The sequence below is a fragment of the Chrysochloris asiatica genome, unplaced genomic scaffold, assembly GCF_000296735.1.
Source record: "Chrysochloris asiatica unplaced genomic scaffold, ChrAsi1.0 scaffold00002, whole genome shotgun sequence".
NCBI classification, from domain to species: domain Eukaryota; kingdom Metazoa; phylum Chordata; class Mammalia; order Afrosoricida; family Chrysochloridae; genus Chrysochloris; species Chrysochloris asiatica.
The window spans coordinates 51,897,331-51,903,943 of record NW_006408520.1 but is presented as its reverse complement, the minus strand read 5'-3'; the positions used below and the strand labels follow the sequence as shown (position 1 = coordinate 51,903,943).

General features: G+C 35.5%; 1 protein-coding gene across 1 annotated transcript in view; it reads left to right on the top strand.

The window, feature by feature from the left end:
* Positions 1–6,613, top strand: part of TNNI3K (TNNI3 interacting kinase) — a 588,833-nt gene that overhangs the window by 20,083 nt on the left and 562,137 nt on the right. The window lies entirely within an intron of this gene.

The following is a 6,613-nucleotide window of genomic DNA, read 5'->3' as shown; positions in this document are numbered from 1 at the left end:
GCCATGGGCTGCCAAAAGAACCAATAGATCTGTTTTGGAAGAAATGCAACCAGAATGCTCCTTGAAGGCCAAGATGGCCAAACTTAGTCTCTCATGCTTCGGATATATTGTCAGGAGGGACCAGTCTCTGGAGAAGGATATCATGTTTGGTAAGGTGGACGGTCAGAGAAATGGATTGGCCAAGTGGCAGCATCGATGGACTCAAGCATGATAACAGTGGTGAGGTTGGCCCAGGATCAGGCAGTGTTTCGTTCTGCTGTGCATAAGGTCACTATGAGTCAGTTCCAACTTGATGGCACCTACCAACAACAACAGCAAATGGCAAATGATCATTAACATTTCTTCATATGTTTGTTGGCTGTCTTCTTTGATGAAGTTTCTGTTCATGTCCTGTGCTCATTTTTTAATTGGGTTACTTGTCATTTTCTTGTAGAGGTGTTGTAGTTTCCTATAGATTTTAGAAATTAGTTTCTTGTCTGATATGTCATTGCAAAATATTTTTTTCCCATTTGTGGACTCCCTTTTTACTCTTTTGGTGAAATCCTTTGATGCACATACGTTTCTAAATTTTAGAATATCCCAATTATCTATTTTGTCTTCTTTTGTTTGTGTAATTTTTGCAACATTTCAAAGTCTGTGTTTTCCCAGAATTGTTGTTGTTGTTAGGTGCCATCGAGTCGGTACTGACTTATAGGACAGCAGAATGAAACACTACCCTATCCTGGGCCAAACTCACTACTGTTGCCACGCTTGAGTCATTTTGAGTTGTGCTGCCATTAGCAAATGAAACTCCCGTGGGCTTTTCTCCCACAGGCTTTACTCCATTCGTGTTATCACGTCAACTCTACTTTGAGGAGGCAGCTCTTACCCAGTCGCATTTTGAGTGTCTTCCAACCAGAAGGGCTCATTTTCCGGTACTATATCTGACAGTGTTTCTCTGCTATTGATAAGGTTGTCAGTGACTAAATATTCAGAAATAGTTTGTCACATTTTCTTTCTAGTCTGTCTTCGTCTGGAAGCTCATCTGAAGCCTGTCCACCATGAGTGACCCTGCTGGTATTTAAAATACTGGTGGCATAGCTTCCAGAATCACAGCAACTTGCAAGCCACCACAGTACGACAAACTGACAGATGAGTGGTGGTTCCCAGAATTAGAACCCTTAAATATTTCCCTGTTTTTTCATTGATGACCTTTATAATTCTGAGATTCACATGTAGGTTTTTAATCCATGCTGAGTTGTTTTTTTGTGTATGGCATGAGATAAAGATCATGGTTCATTCTTTTGAATATCAATTTCCAGTTCTGCCAGCACCATCTGTTGAAGGGACTATGTCTTCCCCACTCAATGTATATTGGCCCTTTGTCAAAGATCAGTTGGCTGTATGTGAATGGGTTAATTTCTGGATTCTCAATTCTGTTCCATTGATCTATGTATCTTTCATTGTACCAGTACCAGGCTGTTTTGACCACTGTAGCCATGTAGTAAATTTTGAAATCAGGGAGTGAGAGGCCTCAAACTTTGTTCTTCTTCTTAAGCAGTGTTTTGCTTATCCTGATCTCTTTCTTTTCCATATGAAGTTTGTAATTGTTTTTTCCAATCTCTCTAAAGGATGTTGTTAGAATTTGGATTGGGATTGCATTATATGTGTAGATTGCTTTCGGTAGTATTGACATTTTCACAATGTTAAGTCTTTCTGTCCAGGAGCATGGCATATTCTTCAATTTTTGTAAGTCTCTTTTGGTTTCTTGTAGTAGCGTATTGTAGTTTTCTTTGTATATGTCCTTTGTTTCTCTGTTTACATTTATCCCTATATATTTCATCCATTGGGTGGCTATTGTAAATGGTATTGCTTTCCTAATTTCCTTTTCAGTGTTTTCATTTTTATTATAGAGGAATCCAACTGATTTTTGTATTTTGATCTTGTACCCTGCCACTCTGCTGAATCTTCCAGGCTTCCAGCACTTTTTTTGTTGTGTGTTTGGGGTTTCCTAGGTATAGGATCATATCATCTGCAAATAGAATGGGGTTTACTTCCTCTTTGCCTATTTGTATGCCTTTAATTTCCTTCTCTTGCCCTATAGCTCTAGCTAAGACTTCCAGCACAATATTGATTAGGAGTGGTGACATAGAACATCCTTGTCTTGTACTTTTTCACAAGGGGAAGGCTTTCAGTTTCTCTACATTAAGAGTGATGTTAAGTATTGGTTTTTTATACATGCCCTTAATTATGTTGAGGAATTGCCCTTCAATTTCTACTTTTTTGAGTGTTTTTTAATCAGGAATGGATGTTGACTTTTTCTGCATCAATCGATATGATCATGTGATTCTTTTCCTTTTTCTTTATTTATATGGTAGATTACATTGATTGTTTTTCTGATGTGGAATCATTCTTAATCCCTGATATGAATCCCACTTTGTCATGATGTCTTATTATTATTATTATGTGTTGCTGGATTCTGTTGGCTAGGATTTTGTTGAGAATTTTTGCATCTATGTTCATGAGGGATATTGGTTTATCACTTTCCTTCTTAGTGCTGTCCTCCTCTAGTTTTGGTATGAGGTTTATGCTTGCTTCATAGAATGTATTAGGAGTTTTTAATCTTCTTCTATATTCTGGAATAATTTGAGTGGAATTGGTGACAGCCCTTCCCTGAATTCTTGGTAAAACTCACCAGTGAAACCATTTGGACCTGGACTTCTTTTGGTTGGGAGTTTTTTGATGACCTGCTCAATTACTTCCTTTGTTATAGGTCTGCTCAAGTTTCTACTTCACTGTGTATAAGTTTAGGTAGGTCATACTTTTGTAAAAATATATCCATGTCCTCCAGATTTTCAAATTTATTGGAGTACAACTCTTTGTAATATTCTGTTATTATCCTTTATATTCTATTGATTCTGTTGTGACATCAGCCATGTGATTTCTTATGCATGTTATTTGTGTCTTCTCCCTCTTTTCTTTTGTTAGGTTTGCCAATGGTTTGTTGATTTTTATTAATCCTTTCAAAAAACCAGCTTCTTGACCTGTTGATTCTTTCTATAGTTTTGCTTTTTTCTATCTCATTCATTTCTGCCATAATCTTTATTGTTTCCTTTCTTCTGTTGACTGTAGATTTACTTTGCTGGTCTGTTTCTAGTTGTTGGAGATGTTGTGTTAATATGTTGATTTTGGTTCTTTCTTCTTTTTGGATGTGTGCATTTATTGCAATTAACTGTCCCCTTAGGATTGTTCTTGCCATATCCCAAAGATATGTTGTGTTTTCATTCTCATTTGTTTCTAAGAACTTTGTGAATTCATGTTTTATTTCCTCTCCTACCCAACAGCTTTTCAGCAGGGTGTTATTCAGTTTCCATGTATTTGATTTCATTTCCTTGGTCTTCCTATTGTTGATTTCTAATTTTATAGCATTGTGATCTGAGAAGGTGCTTTGTAGTATTTTGATGTTTGTAAATTTATGGAGGATTGTTTTGTGTCCTAACACATAGTCTATTCTGAAAAATGTTCCATGTGCACAGGAAAAGAACACATATTGTGCTGTTGTTGGGTTGAATGCTCTGTACACATCTATGAGATCTAGCTGGCTGATTGTGTTGCTTAGTTCCCCTCTGTCTTTGTCTAGTTTCTTTCCTTTTTGTTCTATTCATTTTTGAAATTAGTGTATTAAAATCACCCAGTATTATTGCAGATTCATCTATTTCTTTCTTCAAATCTATTAGAGTTTGCTTTTTATATTTTGGAACTCTTTCATTGGGAGCATAGATATTTATGTGGTTATGTCATCTTCTTCAATTGTCCCTTTAATCAGGAGATACTGTCCATCTTTATCTATTATGCTGTTTTTTGCCTTAAAGTTTATTTCATCAGAGATTAGTATTGTTACCCCTGCTAGTTTTTAATTTCAATTAATTTTAATTTCAATTAGGTATATATTTTTTTCCATCCTTTGACCTTCAGTCTGTTTTTGTCGCTGTGTGTGAGGTGTGTCTCTTACAAACAGCATACTGAAGGATTTTGTTTCTTCTCCATTCTGCCACTGTCTGTCTCTTAACTGGTGCATTTAATCCACTTACATTCAGTGTAAATATCAATAGTTATGCATTAATTGCTGTCATTATGTTTGTTTGTTTTTGTGGTGCTGCTGCTTTCTTTGTTCTGCATGTCTTTCAGTGCTGAGTTCATGTTTTTTGTGTCTTTTCTTGTGAGTTTCCTCATTAGTTTTAATGCTTCCATGTTCTTCTTGGATTTTCATTTTCTTGGTATGTTGTGAAGTTTTTTTTTTTTTTTTTAGTTTTCTTTTTCTGATTGTTTCTATAGCAGATAAATATTAAGAGATTAGTTTTCAAACTCATTAATTTGACCTTCCATTGATTCAGTTCTACTCCTTTGACCTTTCAAAGTAGTACCTATTTCTGAAATCTTAATATTAATCTTTTGGATTTCTACTTGCTGTTTATATATGGGTCTAATTTTTCCTTTATTTTGTCACCTAATTCATGGAGTATTTCTCTGGATTCTTCTAAAATTTTGATTATGTTTTCCTTGATTTTATCTACACCTTAATTTTTAGTGTAGTTCCATATTTTCTCCCACTCTATCCAGGATGTTCTAATGTAATACCTTTCAGACCAGTTGATAGTGGTAACTCACACCATCTAGTTCTTCTGATCTCAGTGTTGTAGAGATTGATATTCACATGTTCCATTTGTCCATTGGATTATTAACTTCAGGTAACTTCCATTTCCATCACTTTTCTTTCCTCCATACTTTGAGAGGCCGATAGCCGCACCTTTGATGGCTGTTCATATGCTTTTAAGATCCAAGTCACTACTCACCATACTAGAATCTAAAGCACTGTCTTTGTGGACTGTTATGCCAATTAACCATGGTGTTCCCTGAGGCTATGGTCTTGAGGCCCCAAACCCAGCATCTTGTTTCCTCAAAGTATTTGGTAATGTCTAAGAATTTTTCATAATTTTGTCCCCTGTATGCTCCTTCATATTCATATATGTGTTTGCAGCAAAGTGACATAATAATGTGCAAATATCCTATGTCAAACCATATATATTTTTGGGTATGCTCCAACTCTCCTTTCCATAACTGTTCAGCCTGTGGATCTGTCCATATATTGACTCACATATGTTGCAGGGTAGTTTATATAACAATATTTACATTTACTTCTTGAATTCCTCCTTGCGTATTCACCTGTTTTCATCATTCTTCTGCCAACCTTGCTCATATTGTATATTGCCTACGCCATCACCCAAGTTAACATATCTACCCTCTACTCAATGAATTACTTTCCTTTCTCTTCCATCCCTGGTAACCACCAAAGAATACTTCTTTTAGCATGCAAATCTTTTATTGAGTTTTTGCATTAGTTGTTACATACAATGTTTGTCCTTTTGTGATTGACTAACTTCACTCATGTCCTCCAGGTTCAGTCATGCTATGAGGTGTTTTACACTTTCATTTTTATTCTTTAATGTTGGATAGTATTCCATTGTGTATGTACTAAAGTTTGTTCATCCATTTTTCTATTGAAAGACATTTAACTTGTCTCCATCTTTTTGCTATTGTGAATAGTGCTGCAATGAACATGAATTTGCATATATCGTTTAACTTCTTGACTGCTACTTCCATGGGCATTGATTGTAGATGCAAGTTAAATGAAATCCTAGACAACTTCAATATTTTCTTTGTTTATCATAATGCTGCTTTTTGGTCTAGTTGTGAGGATTTAAATATTCTTTATATTGAGCTGTAGTCCATACTGAAACTTTTACCTTTATCAATAAGTGCTTAAAGTCCTCTTCATTTTCAGCAAGCAAGTTTGTGTCATTTGCATACCACAGGTTTGTAATGATTTTTCTTCCAATCCTGATACAAGGTTCTTCTTCATATAATTCAGCTTCTCAGATTATCTGTTTAGCATACAAACAATGCATTTGGGGAAAGAATGCACACCTTTTCTGATTTTAAACAATGTACAATCCCCTTGTTCTGTTTGACCAAATGCCTTTTGTCTTTGTACAAGTTCTGCATGTATGCAAATTACTGTTCCGAAACTCTCATTCTTCAAATGTTTATAAAAATTTGTTATGATCTATACATTAGAATAATTTTGCATAGTTAATGAACACAATTAAACATCTGTTTGGTATTCTTTTTTCAGCCAAGATTTATCTGATATCAGCCATCATATTTCTCACTCCCAAGTATTTTGTCTGCCAGTTTGTAGTACTGTAGTGGCTTGGGGGCTATTATGATGCTGGCAGCTATTGTGTTACAAATACCTGCAAGGTAACTCATAATAGACAAGTTTTGTCAGTGCTTCCTGACTAAGACAGAATAGGAAGAAGAGGTGGATCACTTCTGAATGGTTAGTCAATGAAAACCTTATGAAAAGCAGTAGGACATTGTCTCATGTCCTATCATAAGATGAGTTCCTCAGATGATTAGAAGGGACTCAAAATATGACTGGAGAAGAGTATCCTCCTCAAAGTTGTGTTGTCATTAATGGCAAAGATGGAACAAAGCTTTGGGGACCTTCGTTTGCTAATAGTGCACAACTCAAAATGAAAGAAACAGCTAGAAACAACCATCAATAATTGAA